Here is a 25,700-nt window from a genome sequence, read left to right as displayed (position 1 = left end):
TCTTTGAAGGCACCTAGATGGTTTAGTGGATAGATGCCAGCCCTTTACTCAGGAGGCTTGAGTTCAAAGGCCTTAGGCACTTGCTATTTGTGTGACTCAGGACAGGTCAGTTAACTCTGATTACCTCAGTTTCCTCATGTGGAAAATGAGCTGGAGAAGGAATGCCCAACCACTCCAGTATCTTTGCCAAGAAAATTCCAGATGATATCATGAAGAGTCAGACACAACTGAAAAATGGTGAACAACAACAAAGATTCCTGGAGGAAACAGTAATGCTAACCTTTATAATTAGAAAAACTCATAAAGGGATTTGATTACAATAATATATTTAATCATATTTTAAACATTCTTCCTTTGTTTCCTTACTTTCTCCATTTTTCCGGATAAAAGCATGAAAACATTAATGCAGGATGATAATCGTGTGACAAATAATACTTGTTATTTCACTTGCTAGGCTGCTACATTCCATTTTCTCTTATAGATAAGGAATGATCTTGTGGTTTCATTGGTGTAAGCAAATCCCATGTTAGGAAACTCCCTCTATCATTTCATTCTCTGCAACTTATAGTCTTAGAAAGTTGCCTAGACAACTGAGATGATAAAATACTTTCTAAAGATCACAGAGCCAGTATATGTCAAAGGTAGAAATCGAAACTACATCTCTGTAGCTTTGATGCCAAATCTCTATCAAATAAGTTACACTGCCTCAGTTTTCTACTTTTGATTTTTGTAACCTCAAAATCACAAAATATAAACCTTATTTATTTTTTCTCTCTTCTGGCTGCATTTAGAGACTGCTTTTTCCTTTTGTCATTTTCTCCTCTGCAACTCTCAAATTTTGCCTAAACTATTGATTTATAATATTTATTTAATTTCTAAAAAGTACAAATATAATAACTCATCAAAACACAATTATTATAGAAATTATGATATCATAACAGTCCAACATAAATATAAATGGATAAGTCAAATGTCACCAATTTGAGGCAAACTGCCTTGGTTGTAGAACATCCTTAGAGATGAATATTTCCTTAACTTTACAATGCATGAACCTATTTATTTCTAATATCAACTCCAGGTAGGAAAAAAAATGAACTTAAAATTATCAAAAGAACTTAAAATAGACACTCTAAGGAGAGGGGGAGTGGAGCCAAGATGGTGGAGAAAAAGGAGACACTCACCTGAGCTCTCCTCAAAACCCCTCCTAACACCTTTAGATACCATAAAATAATTCCTGGAGCAACAGAACCCCCAAAAGGTTGAAGTGAAATAATTTTCCAGCCAAAGACAAGCAGGTGAGTGGGAAGAATCTATCACAGCTGAGTGGGAGAGAAGAACAGTCTGGACCAGGTCCCAGCAAACCAGGAGCAGGCCTTGGGAGCCTCTGAATCTGCAGTGGCAGCAGCTGTTTCTGGAAATCTCAGCCCACAAATGGTAAAAGGATAGAACAACTGCAGAGAAGGAGACTACAGGGGACTATTCCCTAGCAGTGAGGCAGGACTCTGTTGCCTTGCCCATAATTGTATCTGAGTCATAGTCCTCAGTGGCAGTCTCAGGGTGAAGAAGAGCACTGACATGCCAGAGCTTTGTAGCTTCAGTGAAGCAGGGACACTTGTCATAATTACAAGGTAAAAAAGAATGGTTGTGGTTGTTCATAGATCAGAGTACAGGCCTGGAAGGAATAAACACACCTCTACTTAGATCATATCATCTTGGAAGAACTGAAAACTTACAGGTCCTTAGAAGTATCTCTGAAAAAAAGCTGTACAAAACCTCTGAAGCTTTGGATAATGTACCCTCAACCCTGGAAGCAGAGCTGCACCTTAATATACAGTTAAAAGTCAAGAAATATACTGGAGAAATGAGAAAGCAACAGAAAAAAAAATTCTGACAATAGAAAGTTACTATGGTGACAAGAAAGATGAAAACACACTCAAAATAAGATGACAAATTCAAAGCTCCTGTATGCAAAGCCTCTAAGAAAAAATACGAATTGGTTTCAGTTATGAAAGAGGTGAAAAAGGATTTTGAAAATCAAGTAAGAGAAGAAGAAGAAAAATTGGGAAGATAAATGAGAGTGATGCAGGAAAATCATGAAAGAAAAGTGAACAGGTTGTTAAAGGAGACACACACACACACACAAATACTAAAAAAAAATACCTTATAAAACAGATGAGGCCAAATGTTAAAAAAAAATACAAAAAAGCTAATGATAAAAATGATGCTTTAAAAAGCAGAATTGGCCAAATGGAAAAAAGAGGCACAAAAATTCACTGAAAAAAAACCCCTTAAAAATAGAAATAATGAAATACAGAAAGAGGTACAAATGCTCACTGAAGAAAATAATTCCTTAAAATTAGAATGGAGAAAACAGAAGATACTGACTTTATGAGAAATCAAGAAACAATAAAACAAAACCAAAAGAATGAATATAAAATAGAGGAGAAATATGTAATTGGAAAAAAAACAACTGATCTGGAAAAGTGGTCCATGAGAGATAATTTCAAAAACTATTAGGTTACCTAAAAGTCATGATTAAAAAAAAGAAAGAGCCTAGACATCATCTTTCAAGAATTTATCAAGGGAATATGCTCTGATATTCTAGAACCAGAGGATACAATAGAAATAAAAAGAATTCACCAATCAGCACCTGAAAGAGATCCCAAAATCAAAACTGCCAGGAATATTATAGCCAAATTCCAGAGCTGCCGGGTCAAGGAGAAAATATCACAAGTATCCAGAAAGAAACTATCCAAGTATTGTGGTGCCATAGTTAAGATAATGCAAGATTTAGCAACTTTGTCCTAAAGGATCAGGGGGCTTGAAATACGATATTCTGGAAGGCAAGGGAACTAGGATTACAACAAAGAACCACATACTTAGCAATATGGAGTATAATCATTCAGGGGAAAAATTAACATTTCAATGAAATACACCACTTTCAAGCATTCTTGATGAAAAGACCAGAGGTGAATGGAAAATTTGACTTTTAAATATAAGACTCAAGAGAAGAAAGAACAAATAAAACAGGAAAGAGAAATCATAAGGAACTTAATAAGGTTAAATCGCTTGCTTTCCTACATGGGAATATAATACTTGTAACTTATAAAAAATTTCTCATTATTAGGACAGTTAAAAGGAGTATATATAGACAGAGAGTACAAGTGTAAGTTGAATGTGAAAGGATAGCTATTAAAAAAAATTAAATTAAATTAAGAGGTGAGAGATGAATGTCCTGAGAGAAAGAGTTTGAATGAGATAAATTATCTCACATAAAACAAGCAAGAAAAAGATTTTATAGTGGAGAGTAAGAGGTGGTATATGAGGGGAAGTAAGTGAACCTTTTGGCTCAAAGAGGGAATAACATGAACACACAATTGGATATAGAAATCTATCTTACCCTGCAAGAAAGTAGAAGGAAAATGGAATAAGAGAAGGGAGTGGTAGTGATACAAGGTAGGTCAGATTGGTGGAGGTAGAAGTCAGAAGCAAAATACTTTTGAGGAGGGGTCAGGTGAAAGGAGAGAGAAAGGATAGAATAAACAAGGGGGGGATCAGATGGAGGGAAATACAGTTATCAATAGTAACAGAGAAAAAAAAACTGAAGCAAGTTTCTCTGATAAAGGCCTCATTTCTCAAACATGGAGAGAACTGAGTCAAATTTATAAGAATAAAAGCCATTCCTCAATGGATAAATGATGAAAAGATATGAACAATTTCCAGACAAAGTAATCAAACAATCTTCTAACTCACTATTGATTGGAAAAATGCAAACTAAAACATTTCTGAGGTACTACCTCGTATCTATTAGATTGGCTAATAGGACAGAAAATGAAAATGACAAATGGTGGAAGGGATGTAGGAGGAACAATGAGACATTAATGTACCATTGGTGGAATTGTAAACCACTTTGTAGAGCAATTTGGAACTATGCCCAAAGGGCTATATAAACATGCATACTCTTTGTCCTAGCAATGCCACTACTAGAACTGTATCTCAAATGAGATAAAAAAAAGTAAAAAGACCTATATGTACACAAAAATATTTATAGCAGCTCTTTTCTAGTGGCAAAGAATTGGAAATTGAGGGGATGCAAATCAATTGGGGAATGGCTGGCCAAATTGTACTATATGATTATGATGAGATACCATTGTGTTATGAGAAATGATGAGCAGTATGATTTCAGAAAAAAAAAGTTTGGAAAAATTTACATGGGCTGATGCAAAGTGACATGCACTGTGTGCAAAGTAAGAGCCAGTATTATAAGATGATAAGCTATGAATGGCAGTTTTTCTCAGTAATACAATGGTCCAAGACAATTCTGAAGGACTTATGATGGGAAATGCTTTCCATCCCCAGAGAAAGAACTGATGGCATCTGAATGTAGATTGAAGCATACTTTTTTACTTTATTTTTCTTGATTTTTTTTTGATCTGTTTTCTTTCACAAAATGACTAATATGGAATGGTTTTTCAGAACTATACATGTTTAACCTATATCAAATTGCTTGCTTTCTCAAGGCAAGAGTGGGGAGGGAGAAGGGGAGATAATTTGGACGACAGAGTTTCAAAAACGAATATTAAAAATTGTTTATACATGTAACTGAGGAAAAAAAATAAAATACTAAATAAAAATTTTAAAAGGAGTTTATACTCTAAAAAATAACTTATATTAAAATAATTTTTATTATTTAAAACCCAAAATCTTTTAGATGAAAGATTATTCTCTTTATGATATTTCTGTTAGCTCTCAGTTTGTGCCTAAATTTTTGATTTATAATATTTACTGCATTCCTACAAAGCAAAATATTATAATTAATCAAAGCAGCTTTATCCAAATTAGGGGAAACAATTATTCTGGAAATTATTATATTGTAAAAGTCTGATATAAATAGGTAAAAAGCCACATGTTCCCATGCCAGGAGAGAGAGAAAATATATAAGGTTTGTGTATTTTCTGAATTTGAAATTACAAGCAAAAGTGGAATATAGAAGCAGCATGACCTATTCAATAGAGATTTATATTCAGAGCTGTAGAGATCTAGGTTCAACTTTCACCTTTGACATACCCTGGCTCTGCGACCCTTGGGAAACCCTCAGTTTAAAGCAAACTGCTTTGGATTCCAAATATCCTTAGAGATGTGTTTGTGTTTTTGTGTTTCTGTGTTTCTGCAAATACATCAATCGTTTGAAGAAGGTGAATAGAATAATGATTGGCTTTGAATCACATTTTATGAAGAACAGAAGAAAGAACTTAGGATATTAAAACTGGAAAAGAGAAGATTTAGTGAGAATATGATGTAGTAGCTGCCTTGATGTATTTAAAGGATTGTCATGTAAGAAATGTACTTGTTACGCTTATCTCCAGAGCATAGTATTGGACATCTGGCTGGATGGTTGAGACAAGTTTGTTTAGATTTGATACAAATGTATGGTATTGCCTCTTACATATTTAAGTAGTTTGATTATTGAAAGGGGAAAATAATGAAGAATTGCATAAAGATAATTCAATCAGTTTGTGAAGGTTATAAGGTATTGTTCCTTCTATCTATGAATACTTTGGTTGTGAAAGGGAGCAGAAACATAACTTTCTAGTAATTAGAACCTGTCCAAAAGTGAAATGAGTTGTCTCAATAAGTAATAGGCTTCTTCTCACTAGAGGTTTTCAAAGAGTGACTGTATATCTATTTGTCAAGTAATCCACAGAATCCATTTTTGTTCAAGTAGAGATGGGAATAGATGGTCTCTAAGGTTTCTTACTACATACAGATTCCAGAATTCTGGATGATATAACTTCACAAAATTCATTGTTGGAAAAAAATGTTATGGTCTACTCAGAGTCACAGAGCCATTACACTGTCACCCACAATTTTAATTTTTTAGATGGATAATATAATGTGACATTATGGGGGTGGCCACAGCACAAAAAAAAGAAGAAACCTGTTACATGGAGTCCTAGGAAGAGCAATCATCAAGTAACAAAAGAAGAACTCTGGTATTAAACAGAATAGATGTGTGCAGCGCTATAGCTTCCACATATTGAAAATACTGCACAATTTCCCAGAGGCAATTCAATTACTCTTTACTTGGATTCAGTACCAGAACCAAATCATTGCCCCTTTCCATCAAGGAGGGATGGCTTCTGTGTTCTCACTCCATTTATAATAGGGGTCACTAATTCCTGAGAAATTGATCATCTCAAATTTCAAATTCTGCCAAGCTGACACAGTAAAACAGAACTCCACAAAAGAATTTTGCCATCTTCGGGAGAAGACAAAATACATTTTGTGTACTTACATATAAATCACTTAAAGCAAAAGTAAATTCAGACCACCAGGGTGGATGAAGCAAGTGACTGTATTCTGTAGGGCAAATTTCAACTGCAAAACAGATTCAGAAGCTCAAGTTCTTTTAGTGGAGCTTCTCCAACATGATGCATCTTTCTATAACATTTTCTTTTTCAAAGGTAGCATTTCTACAGTGAACTAGATAAAGGCTATTATTATTACTATTAAAACTATTATTCTAAACTTAACCAACACCAGCAAGTAAAAGCATTTCCATATATGAAGAATAGGAGGAAAAAAAGCTCATGATCTAGGAAACAGTGAATCTCCATGATTCACAGCTTCTGTTGTAAAATACATAATACATTGATCATTTTAGTTTCAAAGCTCTCCCAATTACCTTTTTTACTCTGAATCTCTTTTTCTACTGCCCATACATTCATTTATTAACTCATCACTTTTTTGCCTCACTCAGTCTATTCTATTTCCCTCTCCCTTCTCTCCTTTTTAGGGAAAATATATATATATATATACACACACACACACATGTATATATGTATCTATATATATGTATATATGTACGTATATATGTATATACGTACATATATATATATATATGTAGATACATATATATTATATACATATATACACACACACACACACACATATATATGTATATATATAAAATTATAACCAGTAGCAACAGTCAAGCAAAAAAAAAAGCCACACATTGAGGTGCTATGATTATATGAAGCATAAAATGTTTCATATACTAATTCTTATACTCATTTCTCTATTGATTGTTCTGGGTGAGGATTAACACTTTTCTGCAGCACTGTTGTAGACAGAGTCATGACAAGTGGAAGGAAATGTTTGTTTGTTTCTCTAGGTATCAAATATAGAGGGCAAAGATGATACCTATATTCTTTCGACAGTATAGATACAGCAAATATTAGCACCTTGTTTATGAGAATAACTAGTTATAATAGGGAATGTCCTGATAATTGGCCAAGGAGGAGTGATCTTCCATCCCACTCTGCCACCAATACCCCCTTAACTGTGGCACAGGGATCTTCCCAGAAATAGCCTTGCAGATGTAATTTGGGGTCTCTGTCTCTTTGCCATGAAAAAAGTGTATCTTGGCTCCTTCCCATTCCCCAAATGCAGACATACCTCACGCTAATTAAAAGATCATACATCTGGAGATGCACGGAACACTAGAGGTCATCTATTCCAACTTCTGTGTTTTATAGATGAAGGAACAAAAAAAGCAAAGAGATGGCTTTTAAGTGACTTTCTCAAAATCATTTACGTAGTAAACATCAAAGGTAGAATTTGAACACAGGTCTTCTGGCTCCACAGCAAGTATTTTTTCTACAGGAGCTCATGCTGCCTTCCTTGCTAAAGGAAAGATTGTATTACTTGACCCAAAAAATTCCAGTTGTTACTCTAAGTGTTGGTTATCATGGAGTGATGATCTAGAGGTATAAGGTACTTTAGACTCCTTCTCATTTGACCTTCTAATGTCAGAGATGATGACCTGATACCCAGAGAGCTGGAGATCCATGCTGCAATTGCCAAAGATCAGACTTGACCCAGTAAAAGTACTTTAACTACAAATTTCAATATACCATTTTGCCTGTGAAGGCAGCATGGAGGCATGATTATTCTATACCTGCTCTGGGACATGTGACAGGCTTCTTTCTATGAAACTACACTGACACTCCTCCCCCACCCCTCTACCTCCCTTGAAACCCAGAACTCAGATAAATACCTTTGGACCAGACAGATCCAGACTGTTGGCTTTGACTCTGATTCAATTTCAATCATTATCTCTAGCAAAGATATTACAGGTTTTCATTTTGAGGGAATGTCTCCAATCATGATATTACATCTGTAGTGTTGAGTATAAAGACATAATCAGGGCTCATTCACTTGCTGGTTACACCAAGATTCACTAGGGCCTAGATATGACACCAAATTTAAAGCAGTGGAAATTCAATAGGGCACTGAGATATTAGAATAAATAAGACTCAAGTGAAACTGTTCAACTTCTCATCCAGTCAAGGTGCCAGTATGGATCATTTTCAAATAAAAACATGCTTTATCAAATTTTGGGGCTATATTATATTATATGTCTATTTTTATTACTTACTGAAGGTAAATGATCAGAAGCACATTTTCCTCTTGCTAAGAAAACACTGATGTAATGAGACAATGCTAAGTTTTGGTCTTCCATTACAATCTTGTTTTTGACTGTTTGATATGTGAGACAGGAAATCTGTTCACATATAGGAAATTTCTTATCTTTTTTTTTCAAAATGGTGAGACTGATGCATTGGTAATGACTCTATTTGGTGCTTATTTATGATTGTGACACATGCTATAGTCAGAGAAAAGGAGCTGTCAAGGGACCTCATTTCCAATGTAAACTCTAAAGCTCACTATTTTTGTTTCCTTGGGCAAAGCTCTTAACCTCTATGGATTTGAGCTTCCCATCTGTCAAATTAGAAGATTGAACTACATGTTCTCTAAGGTCTCTTCTGGCTCTAAATATATTTTGCTATGATTATTTGCTTTGGCAAATTATCATCACAGTGAAGCATGTATGCCTCAATCAAATTCTAGCTTACCTTGGCTATTGCCAACGTAAGGGAATCACTTTTGGAGCAATCTGTGGAAAGTGGGACCATTTGATGTGGACCACTCTCCCTGGGGGAATTCAAAATGCTTATCAATTTTAGCTTCATAAAAATTAAGATACATCAACAACTAGGAGTACAGCAGGGGATCCCTACTCTGATTACAATAGTCTAGACAAAATAACATTTATAGAACGAATAAATTCACAAAATCCTCCTTTCCAAAAATAACACAGCTTTGAGTGCAGACAATTTTAATTTGTATCTGCCTGGCTTATATATGAATGGACACAGTGGAATAGCCTCTGGAGACAGATGATAATATAATCTACACATATGACATCCACCTTTTATATTGCTGCTCATTGCAGATTTCCCTCCTTTTCTCTCAGTGTATTAGTTGCCTTGTTCTTTCCTTTTTCCCTCTGCCCATATTTAAATTGTACCTGTATTTGTTTTTTATTTTTATAAATTTATTTTTAATTTATGGAGTAAAACAAGCATTTCCATAACATAGCAACTTTAAAAAAGATGATTGCACATGAGTCTGCACATCTATTAAGTACAACTTGCTATTCCTTTTAAACATATACAACAGTTTTTTTTAAATATTTTTCATTTTTGCTCTTCCCTCCCCTACCCTGCCCTAGAAATGTCTACCTTTAGACACAAATTGGCATATGTATGTATATAAAAATGTGTATATATGTGTGTGTATGCATATATATGTATATGTGTATATATATGTATATATATATATACACACACACATATATATATATATATGTAAAATTATTCTATACATACTTCTATTTATCAGTTCTTTCTTTGGATGCAAATAGTATCTTCATATGTCCTTTATCTTTAATTTGTATATCTATAATAGCCAAAATTTTTTAGTTGCTCAAAGTCATTCTTAAAAACAATTTTGTTGTTACTGTATGCAATGTTTTCTTCATTCTGCTCACTTTACTCTTTACTATTTCATGCAAGTCTTTTCATGACTTTCTAAGACCATTGAGCTTATCATTTCTTATAGCACAGTAGTATTCCATCACAACCATACATCATAATTTGTTTATCCACTCCCCAAATGATGAGGATCCATGCAATTTCCAGTTCTTTGCCACCACAAAGAGAGCTGCTATAAACATGTCATTCACATTCAGTTTGTTCACTATTTGTGACTTTCCTTCCATCTTATTTTTACTCACTATTTTCTTTCTTTGGCTCTCTTTTTACCTTATCTTTTCTACCCACCTTTCCATTTCTCATCCCACCCAACCCTCCAAGACTTCCCCCACCTTCTCCCCCCATCCCCCAATCCCAAGCCATGCATTGCTCCAAAAGTAAGTCCCTCCCCATTCCATATCCCAACCTTCCCAAATCCCAATCTATAAACAAGTCTAAAAGTCCCCCCACCCTGTCCCCAGTTTTTGCGTCTCTCCACATATTCAGAAAACTTCTATACCCTTCCAGATGTATATGATATTTTCTCTTCAACCCAAGTAAGAGTAAGGTTCCAACATTACCAACCCTCCACCCCTACCTGCTTTCTTTGTATTAGTTCTTACTTTCATGCCCCATTTTTATAATATAATTGCTCCCCTTTACCTTCTCCTACCAATTTTGTTTTTTAGAATCACCTCATCATACACAACTCAGCACCAACCTTTCTTCCAAACAATCTTATTAATGATGACAGCTTTAAAAATATTGATAACATTTTCATATACACACATATATCTACATATATATGCATATGCATATGTATGTGTGTGTGTGTATGTAAATAGTTTGACTCTTCAATGATTTCTTTGCATTTCTTCTGGATCTTTTATATTGAATTTTCCATCAAGTTCTGCTATTTTTTTTTGTTACAAATAAAAACTCTTTCATTTCTTCTATACTTGTTACCTACACTCTTCCTCTCTTCACTCTGCCATCTGGCTTTCAACCTTGTCAAGCAACTCCTGTTACATTGCGTGATTTAAGGATACCAATGATCTCTAACTTGCCAAATTTGATGGCCTTTACTCAGTCCTCATCCTAGGTAGAAATAACAAGATTTGGTAACTGACTAAATAGGTGAAGTAAGAGTGAGGTGTTGAGGAAAATGACAAAGTGAACTAAAAGGCTGGTTGTGACATCAGTAAAAATTAGGAAGTTTAGGAGAGGAATGGGTTTGGGGGAAATGTAATGAGTACTATGAGTTATAGCTGCTTGCAAGATATCCAAATCAAAATAACATTTAGGGTGTTGGTAAAACAGAGGAACAGTAGAAAGAAATTAGGGCAATTCAGAAAGATTGAAAAGGATGGACATATGGATATTGAGGAAAAGGCATTGGATTTGTTAAAATAGAGAGCAATACTAGTTTGAACACATTGTTTTATAGTGATGAGGTTTAAAAATCATATTATAAAGTATTTAGAAGAGTGGAAAGAGAGGAAAAGAAGTTTAGACTTTTTTTTTTTTTGCTCTAGGAATTTGGCTATGAAAGAGATGAGGTATGAGATAAAAGCCGGATGGAATAGCATCATCTAATTAAGATATGTTTAATGATTGAGAAGAGTTGAGCATATTTGAAGTGAGTAATGATGGAACCTATAGATAAAGGGAGAAATGATATAGAGAAATTGGGAGTGATTGTGGAGATAATCTACTGGAGAAATCAATAAAAGCATGAGGAAAAATGAGGGGGTAAAGTTGGCAAGGAAAAGAGTGAAATTCTCATCTGATGAGCTTTCTCTAATATTAGTACCAGCTATTTCTCTTATTACTATACTTTATGTATACATATAAATGCATATATAAATATCTATGTGTATATATACAAACATATATTTGTATGTATATGTGTGTATGTCATTTTTTTTTCATTCATGTCTAACTCTGTGTTGCTTATTTCAGGGGGGAGGTTCTTGGCAAATATACTGTAGTATGTGGCAGTTAGCCATTTTCTTCTCCAATTCCTTTTATAGCTTAGAAAACAGAGGCAATCAGGGTTCATTGGCTTGCCCAGGATAACACAGCTACTAAGTGCCTGAGGGCAGATTTGAAGCCATGAAGATCAATCTTTCTGACTGCAGGTGTGGGAGCTCTATCCACTGTGCCATCTACCTGCCCTAGAGTCAGGAAGACCTGAGTTCAAATCCAGCCTCAGACACTTACTAGCTCTATGAACTGTGGAAATTCACTTAACTTCAATTTGTCTGTTACCTCAACTTAAGTATAGATACATCACTCTCACCTGACAATACTGTGAAGATCAAATGAGATAATGTTTGTAAAGCACTTAATATAGTGCCTGAGCATAATAGGTGCTACATAAATATTAGCTATTATTAATATGAAAGTTAATGTATTTTATATTGGTAATTATTTAAATATATCATGATGTATTTATTATAAAATATGAACTAATATATAAATACATGTTATATAAATATAGTATTATGCATTTCACATATTAATAATATATCCAAAAGTCTACTCATTCTATTTCCCCCTGTATGTTCCTTTCTTCTAAAATTCCTTATTTCTCTAAAGTCACTTTTCAGGCTCCCTGGTTCTTAACCTTGACAATATTCTGTCCTTTTCCCTCTCACCTGTGCTGCTAAGTTGTCAAATTTAGCATTTTTGTCTTCAAAACATCTCTTGCAACAAATACCTTCTCTTTATACACATAGTCACTTCTGTAGTTCAGGCCTTTAATACTTCTAGGCTGGATTATTTCCAGGGCATCTTAACTGGTCTACCTACCTCACAATTCTCCTCAATAGAGTTTATCTTCCACACAGCTGTAAAGGTAATTTTCTGAAAGTGTATAACGGTCCATGTGTCTCGCTTACTCAGTTACCTCCAGTGCCTCTTTATTACCTTTAAGATAAAATATGGACTTCTCCATTAAGCTTTTAAAGAACTACACAATGATTTAGATATAAAGGCTGATACTGTAAGCAAACTGGGAGAGCAAGGAATAGTTTATCTATCAGATTTATGGAAAACAGAAGAATTCATGACCAAATGAGATAGAGAACTTTACAAAAAGCAACATGTATAACTTTGATTACATTAAGTTGAGAAGGTTTTGCACAAACAAAGCCAATGCAAACAAAATTAAAAGGAAGATAGATAATTGGGAAAGAATTTTTACAAACAGTCTCTCTGATAAGGGCCTCATTTCTACAATATATAGAGAATTAAGTCAAATCTATAAGAATATGAGTCATTCCGCAATTATAAGTGATCAAAGGATATGAACAGGCTATTCTCAGATGAAGAAATCAAAGCCATCTATAGTCATATGAAAAAATGTTCTAAATCACTATCGTTTAGAGAAATGCAAATCAAAACAACTCTGAGGAACTACGTCACACCTATCAGATTGGCCAACATGACAAAACAAGAAAATTATAAATGTTGGAGAAGATGTGGGAAAATTGGAACACTAATGTATCATTGGTAGTGTTGCAAAATGATCCAACCATTTTGGAGAGCGATTCGAAACTATGCCCAAAAGTCTATAAAAATGTGCATATCCTTTGACCCAGCAATAGCACTTCTAGGGCTGTATCCCAGAGAGGTCATACAAATGGGAAAAGGACCCACATGTACAAAAATATTTATAGCAGCTCTTTTTGTCGTGGAAAAGAATTGGAAATTGTGAGGATGCCCATCAATTGAGGAATGGCTGAACAAGTTGTGATATATGAACGTAATGTAATACTATTTTGCTACAAGAAATAATGAATAGGCTGACTTCAGAAAAACCTAGAATGACTTGTATAGTCTGATGCTGGTGAAGTGAGCAGAACCAGGAGAACGTTGTACACAGTAGCAGCCACGTTGTGTGATGACTAATACTGATAGACTTGCCCTTCTCAGCAAAACAAGGTTCTAAGACATCTCCAAAGACCTCGTATTGGAAACTGCTATCCATATCTAAAGAAAGAACTATGGAGTTTGAAGGCAGATTGAAGCATACTATTTGCTATTTTTTTTCTTCTGTGGTGTTGTTTCTTCTTTCTGGTGGTTCCTCCTGTTGGTTCTAATTCTTACAACATCATTAAGGTGAAAATATGTTTAATAGGAATATATATGTATAGCTTAAATCAGATTGTACACTATCTTGGGGAGGGAGGTGGGAGGGAAGGTGAGAAAAATTAAAAATTCAAAAGCTTATGGAAGTGATTGTTGATAATTTAAAATTAAATAATTTTTAAAATTTTTTAAAAAAGAACTACACAGTTGGCACAGTCTTTCTTTCCAGACACTTTGGGCATTACTTTTATCTCCCAGGCTGTGAGATCCAACCAAACTGACCTTCTCTCTGAACCTCATACACAGCACTCCATATCCAACCTTCATTTATTTGCATTGGCCATCTCCCATGACTGAAATCTCTTCCCTCCTTACCTCTGTCTTACAGAATCCCCCTCTTCCTTTAAGATGCAGCAGGTTTCTTCTCTGCATTTAGCTTTTCTTGTTCCAAAAATTGTTAGCATCTTCCTCTCCTACTATCTTGGACTTAATTATTTTGTATACACTTATATTTATTGACTTTATATTCTTTCTACATATATATATATATATATATATATATATATATATATATATATGCTTGTATATCCAATAGATATTATTTCAGTTTAATTTTTGTCCTTATCTTCTCAGCAACTATATAGGATGTGAAGTCATAGATCACAACTTACATTAGTGAGGGAATTAACCATATTGATGACTGTGTTTCATCCCCAAATTTGTATTAAAGACAACCAGATTATCTTTAATTAAAGATATTTCATTTATTGTTTTTATCAGAAAATTGGGTATGTTCTTGGCATATCCATTGGAGATACCATAAATGAGCTTCTTTTAGAATGTGGAAGTTTATTTGGAGTTAGAATGGTCCTGGCTTTTAAATTTCCAGCCTTTGTTTCTTTAGATATTATGAAAAGACATCTCAGCACTGTAAATAGAAAGAAGAAGATCTATCTCCTTGTTCAAATAAGTGAACATTTTTGTGCTTCACTATTTGACAATTTCTTAAAGGTTAAACTAGTACCAAGGCAGCACGGGGTAGTAGTTTGAGGGCTTTCCTTTGAGACAAGGAGACTTTGTCTCAAATCCTATCTTTGACATATACTTTCTGAATGACCTTAAACAAATCATCTAATCTCTTGGAGCCCTCAGAGATCTATTCAAGATTTCCAATAATAAATGAGATGAACAACTGCATTAAGAGAGTGAGCAACCACACATGGATTTCCCACACTGATGAGGTCACAAGTCTGGAATAAGAAAAATAAATAAATAAAAAGACTGAATAAAGGACTTCTTATTCTGACCATCTCATCACTTATCAGACACAGTGAGAAAATAATAGTACATAGGCCAGGAGATATTAAGCTGACTTATATTTGTTCTCTCCTGGGACTGAAATAATTTTCTTTGCTTAGAAATTCCGTGGACATTTAGTCATTGAAATCCTATAGCTGGGTTACAGTAGTTTATCCTAAATGCCCTAATTGTTATAGGCCCAGTCACTATGGTATTATTGTGTATATATGTAAGGTTTTTTATATGTACGCATATATATGCATAAGTATGTGTACATTTATATGTATAGGCACATAGCTATATCTCTATCTATATGTATGGCTAGCTATATAGATATGTAAATCGATATGTGTGTGTATTTCCTCACTTACTTGACATGTTGTTTCCTCCCCTCCCATGGAACACAAAACCTTTGATGGACAAGGGCTGTTTCATTTCTGTCTTTGAATCCCCAAAACTGAGCACATTACTTTGCATATAGTAGGGACTTCATAAATGTTTCTTGAATAAGTGAATGAATAAATGAATATCGAGAAGGTTCAGCACTTCTGTAGTAGATATGAAGAATCCTTACTTTTTTCCATCAGATTTTTGGCATCCTATACTCAAAAGAAATATAAAGTTAGAGAACTAAAGATACATAAAGCTGACTTTGAGAAGACTGTGAGACAACTTAGCTTTCATCATGTAGGAAAATAATAAAGTAAGCACATAGCTTTGATCACTTAATCCAGCTCTCTCTCACTCTGGTTCTGTAATATCATCTCTTTGGAATTTTTCCTGCTTCTCCTTGGCACCACACTGAGCTGCTGGACTATTCAATAGCCCACCTGCTGACGGATCCCCACCACAAGAAATTCACAGTCAGCACTAGTTTCCTCCTCACTTTGGGAAGCAATTCAAGGTGTTGATTTTAATCTATAAAGTCAGTTTGGTCTCCAAATACAGAGATAAAATCATTTTCCATTATGGATTTCACAGCAACACAAGTCAGTTCCTATGATCCTGTGAACATTTTCCCAATTTGAATTTTGAGTAAAGAAAAAGAGAAGTTTCATTATTATTTTAATGGAGCACTCTTCTTTGGTAGTCTCTTATTTTGTGATCCAATAGATTATCAATAATTAGATCACCAATATGTTACAGAAAATTTTATTTTTAATTGTAATATCTAGCCAGTGAGTCAGCCTAATGTAGTAGATGAGTATGGGATCTGGAGTTAGAAATACTTAGAAACAAATACATCCTCAAAAACTTATTAGCTGTGTCACCATAAGCATGTCACAAACCTTTTCTGATCCTTTGGTAACTCTCAAGCAAATCAGTGAATCAATCAAATCATCAAAGAATATTGATTAATCCCCTACTAGGTGCTAGGCATTCTGATAGATGTGGAGACACAAAGACAATTTAAAAACAATAGTCATTGCTGTCTATGAGTTTGTATTCTAACCAAATAAACAATAAGTGCACAAATAACTGTAGTCCAGACATGGCACTGACCCCATATTTAGCAAGGCTTTCTCTTCCTGGCTCACTCACCCCACCTGCACTTATTTAGCCAGGTCAGGGAGGGTCCTCAAGAGTCAGTCCCACAACTACTAACATTTCTCAGGGTACCCTTGTGGGTCAGGGGACGATTCTTTCTGACATCTTAGTTCATTGACTCACATTAGTGTAGTTCCCATTAAAAAGTAACCTCTAATGTAGAATTAATATTAACCACAGCATTTAATGTATATAGAAAGCTAAATATTTATAAAGCATTCAATGCTCTGTCAGTGTACAGAAAGGACATGCACATAAAGTTGAGGGTAGTGAAGCACAAATGTAGTCAGTACATGTGGCCAGGGTAACTCACAGCTCTAGAACTATGGCCCTACCCATCTTCTTTGTCTCACATGAACTGTCTACACATGCTCCTTGATGAGCATAGATTTTATGTTGAAAAGGTCCTTCCACTACCAAGCTGGGTTGATCCATGTGCTCTGCTTGACAAACACCTTGGTGGACATGACATCTCAGCTACACAAATCCATCTTCTCCTCTTCTTCTTTGATTTTCTAATTCCAAGCTGTTCTGAGCTCCTCTGGATTAATTTATATTTAGCAACTGTGGTATCCATCACATGCAACAATAGGTTTAGATGATGCCTTCCACTGAAGTAATCTCATGCTCTTTTAGGGAAAGGCAATGACTTTCATCATAAAGTTGGTAAATTTCACTATAACTCTGATCCATTACAGGATTCTTCACTTCTATCTCTCAGAAATAATAGGTAGCAATGTAAAGAAATACCAAATGCCTTCCCCATTCTAATATTTTGCATGGCAAAAAATAATAAAAAGCAAAATTTGGCCTCTTAAATACTTCTCCTTAGAAACCAGTCATAATGGGAAGCAAAGTATATTCTGTCTATTCTCTCTTTGCATTCTCAACAGTAATGGGCCATAGAAATCACTCAACCCCCTCATTAACCAACCAGCAATGAATGTCAGTTGAGAGAGAGACAGACAGACAGACAGAGATAGCGAGAAAGATACAGAGACACAGAGAGAGAGAGATACAGAGACAGAGAGACAGAGAAAGGCAGAGACAGAGAGAAAAAATGGGCTTTGACATTTCTTTTTTAAACTCTTTTGAATACCTTTCCTGTCTCCCTTTTTCTGTCTCTCTTCCTTTGTCTCTGTCTCTGTCAAACACACACACACACACACACACACACACACACACACATTTCCTCTTCTCTAACATTTCTTGGATCATCAACTGTGTCCTTTCTGCAAATGACCAGATCATAGCTTTTGGTTAGAAAGCAAATGTTCACCTTCTTTCTATATTAGATCAAAAAAAAAAAACCTAAAAAAAATTCCATTTTTATTGAGCATTTCCGTGTTCTATATTTCCTCAATTGTTAATCTACAAGTTCTCCAATTCTTCATGCAAAAATCATTGAAGCAGACTGCATTTTCCATTTTCTCCAATATTCTATTCCCTATCATATGGAAATAAGCAACTGCTATCTCAGAAACGTGCTGTGAGTTACATATTTCAATATCTGCTTTTCTTGGAACTTTGAGGAAGACAGACATGTACTACAGATGATTCAACTGTCAAGGCAAACAAGTTATCAACAGCTTTTCTCAGAAGTTGATTTATTCCTCAAACAAATGAACAATAACGGGCCACATTCTTTTGTAAGCAAATACAATAACTATACAGTTAACAAAGCATTGTGGAGGAGTTTCAGAGAGAAGTACTTGGAGCTGGGTGGTACAATGAGGGATATTGGATTAAGAATCTTAGAAACATAGGAACATAGGTTAAATTTCACTGAAACCTAGATGTCATCAAGTCCAATACCCTTGTTTTGTAGTTAAAAACCCTAGGCCTAGAAAGGTTAAATGATTTTATGATAGTCATCAAGTTCTGAATCTGGGTATTCTTACCATCTGAGTTATATTAGACTTGTCATTTATCTTTTGTGTGTGTGTGTGTGGTTGCATGACCCTCAGCTTCCTCCTTTGTAAAATGATGAAGTTGTACTAAAAGACTTCTAAGGTTCTCTCCAAGTCTAAATCTACAATCCGGTGATAATACTATCACCAGGTTCTATGTTTCTAAATCTTTTTAGTTAGAGGTGTTTTGTCTGAATAATTCCTGCACTTATTAAATCATAGATCTTTGACATGTTAATCTAATTAGACAAATAGGATTTGTCTATATAAGGAAGACATAATATTGACTAAGACAATAAGTTGGTGATCTTTTATTTCCATTAGCAGGAATAGCTGTTTGATTCCCTCAATTAAGTTCACTTGTGTATCCACTTGACCTAACCCCCTTAGCTTTCTGCTATCATTGCCCATAACATTAATGAAGCACTCACTTTTGCTATTCAAAGAGAGTTAAATGAGGAGTCATACCATATATATATGTGCGTGTGTGTGTATGTATATGTATATTTATATATATGTATATGTATATATATTAGATTTTCAAATCTAATATACATAATTCTATATATAGTTCTACAATAAGATATTTTGTAAAGCAAGTCTTATTTCATCTTCACAACAACCCTATAAGATAGGTGCTACTATTTTCTCCATTTTGCAGATAACAAATCTGAGGCTTAGAGGTAAGAAGACTTGCTAATCATACAAACAAGATGTGTCTGAGGAAGGATTTGAATTGAGGTATTTCTAAATCCAAGGCTAGATTTTTATCCACTATTCCAACTAGCTGAACGTCCAACATGAAATTTAGCAGGGATAAATGACAAATGGAAAGATTTTTGATCGAGGCACCTATATATAGTCATGGATAGAGTGCTGAACCTGGAGTCAGGAGAACCTAAAATCAAATCTAGTCTCAGATACTTACTTACTAGTTGAGTAATCCTTTGTCTGCCTCAGTTTCTTCATCTGTAAAATGGTAGTAAATTAACATCTAACTTCTAAGTTGTTATTGAGGGTGGAAATTAGATAATATTGCAAAGCACTTTGCAAAACTTAGAAGTTCTATATAAATGCTAGCTATTGTTATTTGTTTTCAAATGGCATCACAAGTATGAGAGGCAAAAGTTTTTGGTCTTGAGATTTTAGTGGCTTTCAAATTTGGTATGAGTGTGAGTTGATCTTCAAAAATGTTAATGTAAATTTTGACTTCATTGACAGAGAGAGAGAGAGAGAGAGAGAGAGAGAGAGAGAGAGAGAGAGAGAGAGAGAGCTTCCAGCAATAAAGAGGTGATTTCCACTGTACTGATCTGTGACCAGACCACATCTAACGTGATAGGCTCAGTTCTGAGAATCATAGCATATGAAGGACAATGATAAGAAATTGGGGAAATAGAGTAAATAAGAATGGCAAAGGACCTTGAATCCATGACAATGAATTCTATAGTGATATTTAGTGTAATAAATAGAAAACTTGGGAATAAGAGGAAGTAATATTTGACTACAAGTAAATATTTGAAGGAAGGTTTAAGATAGAAGAAGGATTAGACTTGTTTTCTTTAGTGCTAGGGGTAAAGACAATGATGAATGCATAGAAGTTGCAAAGAGACAAATGTAGTTTTGATAGTCTGAAAAAGAAAAAATGACAAACAGGTTTACCGGTTAGAGGTTGTGTAAGGAGGTGGTACATTGTCTTTCCTGGAAAGTCTTCAGGAAGAGGCTAGATGACTGCTTGTCCATTATGTTTTCCTAGAAATTTTTTTTTTCACATTTGGCTCAAACTAAGCAGCAACTGAGCTTTCTTCAAATTCTAAAAATTGTTGATTATGTAACCCAAATTTAGCCAGAAGCTAAGGTCCAAAGTCAATGTAGTGAGCTGACCCAAGGTCAAGTATGCTGATACAAGGCTTTAACCATATGAAGACTGGGAGTAATTGACATTTTATTTGTTCATTTTGTCATGAAGCACCCATTCTGGGTAGGCAACTGACTGGATTTAATTAGACCTGGTTCAAATTGTTCACCCTAATTAGAACAACCTATACAAATATTAGGTTTAAGAAACCAAAAGAATGCTTTAGTATTATACCTATTCATCAATAGGATTACATGTATCCAATGTAAAATGTCCATTGATGACTGTACTTTCTTAAAAGGTCAGTTGCCCTAATAGAGAGAAATCTTTTGGGGGGAAATCAGAGTCAACCTAAAATGAAACATCATCCTATCCTCTGGGGGTATAAGAATACTATAGCATGCTGCCAATTGAAATAGACTAGGATTGAGTGGTTTCTGCCAGCCTATATCTCTGGTGTGGTTACCTTGAACCCTGAAATATCTCAGAGATCAGAGATAAGTTCAGTGCAGTTTTCGAGGTTTTTATCTGGTTGAGAAAAATCTCCAAGAGTCAAAATTGAACTATGGCCAATCCTAGAAGTAATGAAGTCATTTCAGTTTCCTGTACCATTTTTATCTTTATGTCTCCATAAGGGAGGAGCTAAAAGAATTGATTTCCTTGTACTTCTCAGTGGACCAGAATCCATAAGCAGCTCCTAGAGTTTAGCTGTTTACCCCAAAAGGATTCTGTGTATTCACTCTGGTTCAAATTTTTACCTTTGAAGAAAGCAGAGTGATCCTGAGATCTTGAGTTCACATACTGCAAACCACTAGAGCTAATTTACTTCTTTGATCTTTATTTTATTGATCTTTTTTTTTTGACATCACCTTTTTTTCCCCCAAAGTCCCCACCTTTCCCGTTTTCTACCTTGTAAGTCATCTCTTTTAACAAAGATTTAGAAAGAAAGTGGGAAGAGGAACATGTCAGGCAAATTCAATCAATAAATCAATTGTGTCTGAAAGAATATACAATATTTCAAACCTATAGTCTCTCATTTATCCAAACACAGAAAGGATGTCTTTTTATTAGATTCATTAATGCTAAATTAAAAGGCCAATAGCCACACAGAAAAAAATTGATTTACCTTTTAAAAGAGCTGTATTGTCTCCCTCTGAGAAACACTGAGTTTATACTAAATCTTAAGTAGGATTACAATGGACCCAGTTTCAGTGCCTTAAGGGCAAATTGGCTATGGAGGCGTACTGTTGTAGCTTTCTATAAGAATCTAAATTCTGAACATCACAACTCCTCCTCAACAAAACTAAACAAAACTAATCAATGATTCATCCATGAAGGTTTATTGTGAGAAGGACGATGTAATAGAAAGTCTGATTTGGATTCAGAAGATTACCTCTGCAAAATATTAGCTCTATGTGACCCTTGTTAAGTCCTTAACTTGTGAGCGTCGTTTCCTTCAACATCAATATAGAAAATAAAAACAATGGGTCTATCAATAAGCATTTATTCAGGGCCTACTATGTCTCAGGCCTCATTCTGAGTGCTGATGATACAAAGAGAAAAGTGAAACAACCTTTGTTCTTAAGAAGCTGATATTATATCATGGCGTATTGAAATTATATATAAAATTATATATAAACATATGTGCATACACATATATGTGTGTATGTGTGTATGTATACGTACATATAGATATACATGCGTATATACATATCTCAAGATAAATGTTGAAATGGGGAATAAATATTCATAGCTAGGGGATCAGGAAAGATTCCATGTACAAGGCAATGCTTGAGCGAAACAATATTATCGATTTGTACAAAATTGATAAACTTAAAATTATCTACCTCACAGAGCTTCTGTAATGATCAGCCAATAGTTCAGTCAACAAGCATTTGTTTAACACTTAACTCTGTATCAGATATTGTATCAAATAACATGATATATATATATATTCATATATATTTTATATATATGTATATGTGTATATATTTTTATATATGTATATATGTGTGTATATATATTCATATATTTATATATGTGTGTGTGTGTGTGTGTATGTGTGTGTGTGTGTGTGTAAGGTCTACTTGCTATGTCTTGAACAGTCCATTTCCCTGCTCCAAGAATGTTCACTGGTTGTCCCCCCAGGCCTCTAACTCTTTCCCTTCTCATTTCCGTCTCTGGCCTTTCTTCAATCTCAGTTAAAGTCTCAAATTCTTCAAGAAGATTTTTTTTTTTATATCTTTTAAGAATAGTGCCTTCCTCCTGTTCATTATCATATATATATGTGTGTGTGTGTGTGTGTGTGTGTGTGCGTGTGTGTGTATGTATATATGTGTGTATGTATATGCATATGTGTATTATGTGTATATATCTATACATGTATACATGCACATATGTACATATAGCTAGAATTCATTCCCATACACATGTTTGTGCGCATATCTTTTTTTTAGATAGTTGTTTGCATATTGTCTCTTCCAGTGGGAGCTCCTTGAGATCAGGGACTGACTTTTGCCTTTCTTTATATCCCTAGCACTTGGCACAGTTCCTGTCCCCTGTTGTTTGTCATTATTATTAAATCATTTCAGTCATGTAAACTTTTAGTGACCCCATTTACAATTTTCTTGACAAAGATGCTAGAGTGATTTGCCATTTCCTTCTTCAACTCACTTTACAGATAAAGAACTGAGGTAAACAAGGTTAAGTGACTTTCCCAGAGAACGTAGCCAGTAAGTGTTCAAAGCCAGATTTGAACTCAGGAATCTTCCTGGTTCCCAGACCAGTGCTATATCCACTGTGCCATTTAGCTGCCACTAGAGGTACTTAATAAATATTTGTTGATTTGTCTCACTTGGTTTGATTGTATTTTTTTAACTTTTTTATTTCTTATTTAATAAGGTTTTTTTTGAATTAATATCTTAGGTTTTAACATCACTGTTATTACCAAATATACCCACCCATTACCCTACCCAGTAACTATTCTATATTTTTTTTTAAAGGAAGAATGATTCAGCAAAACTAACCCACACACCTGAGTGTCATATCTTATACAGGGTATCTCAAAAATATTAGTGAACTTTTTAGCCATTAAAGTTTATCTTTCCTAGGCCTTAAACAATTCTTAAAAAAAAAAAAAGTAAAGCACTTCGGTAAAAATTTAAATGATGAAATTGTTGAGTAATAATTGTTTCATTATAAGATATTTTGGTAGATACTGTGAACAAATTTTATAATTCAAGATTTCTGACTAGAAAAGCAGTGTCACTGAAAAACTAAGAAATATATGCATATCAATGAAGCATAAGTAGTGAGAGATTCTACATCCCTGGCACTGTGCTAAATGCTGGGGTTACAAAGAATGGCTAAAACACTAAAACAGCCTCTCTGTTCATGGACCATATATGTTTAATGGGGGAGACACAGAAATATATAGATATATAAAAGATAAATACAGATTACAAGGAAAGTTAAGGCTAAAATAGTTTGGGGAGTGAAAAGGCCTCCTGCATATGTTGGTTTTTAAGCTAAGTCTTGAAATCATCTAAAAAATTTACAAGACAAAAGTGAGCAAAGAAACATTCCAATGTTGTGCAAAGTCAATACAATGATAGAAAGGCAGGAAAATCAAATGTCATAAGTAAACAGTAATAAGCGAGTCAGTATTACCATCCCATGGGGTGCATCAAGGGGAATAAGGAACAAGAAGACTTAAGTTAAGAAAGAACAGGTTATGAGGAACCACTTATAATTAATAATATGAATTAACAATATAAAAGGATATCCAAAAAATTAAATTGATCTGGGACCTAACTGATTTGGATATTCCTGCCAATGATTCAGATCACAGCCCATTCATGCCTGCCCATACTCTTGTCTAGGTCCTCTTCCTGTTTGCCACAGGTTGGTCATTCACTGAATTCTTTGCTTACTTCACTTTTCTCCTGATAATACAAAGATTCCAGTGGAACACAAGTTAGCTCTTATCATGGCTCTTTCCATGTGAACAGGCCATTTCTCTTTTGGCTCATTTATTTTTCTGAAGATATCCATATCCATCACTCTGTTTCTTTTTGTTGCTGATTTCTGTGTTGTAACCTACTCATATCCACCACGCAACACCACCTCCCCCTCTGAGTACCTTGCCCAGAATAATTGCTTAATAAATGGCTGATGAATGATTTACAGTCAAAGTATTCAATGACCAAAGTATTCAATGAAATTCAATGATTTACAGCCATATGCCTACACTGGAATTGTTATTCAAAATAATGGCTTACTTTTTCTGGGAGAAGCTTAGTTATTAAAGGAGTTTTCAGTTTCTTAGGGACAATTCAGACCACTATTCTACTAAATATGTGTATATACATATGTACACATATACAGATGTGTGGAGAGAAAATATATATACATAATATGAATTTGTTCTTATTATATATTAAATATGTTCATAGTATATGATGTGATATGATATAGCATAACATAATATAATGTAACAATATATAATATAACATAACAATGTGAAATATAATGTAAAATAATTTAACATATTATATAATAGAATATGATATATTTTACAATATGATATAATGAAAAAGAATAGAGAAAACATTTTATATATTTCTAAATACACAAATAAATATATATGTATTTTACAAACATTGCACATTAATAAACAAATAAAAATGCATGTATATTCATATCTATACATATATGCATATACATATACATATATGTATACATAGATACAGATCGGATGGCCTAGGTATAGATATAGATATAGACATAGAGTGCTTTAATGTTTCCAAAATGTTTTCAAAATATCATCACATTAGATCTTTCCCTGACACTGTGAGTTATTAGCATAGGTATCCTAAGTTCAATTTGATGGAGTACATATATATATATACACACATGTATACATACATACATATATATATGTATGTATATATATATACATATATATGTATATATATACATATATGTATATATATATATATAAATATAATCAATTATCCATCAAACTGTGAAACTGTGAGTCATTATCTGGACAATAGCTACTCTTTTTTATGTTGTGTGCGTGTGTGTGTGTTTGTGTGTGGTTTGTCCAAATGC

Source organism: Phascolarctos cinereus, unplaced genomic scaffold (genome assembly GCF_003287225.1).
Source record: "Phascolarctos cinereus isolate Bilbo 61053 unplaced genomic scaffold, phaCin_HiC Scaffold_1;HRSCAF=81, whole genome shotgun sequence".
Taxonomy (NCBI): domain Eukaryota; kingdom Metazoa; phylum Chordata; class Mammalia; order Diprotodontia; family Phascolarctidae; genus Phascolarctos; species Phascolarctos cinereus.
The sequence above is the reverse complement of the archived record's forward strand: the minus strand, read 5'-3'. Positions refer to the sequence as shown.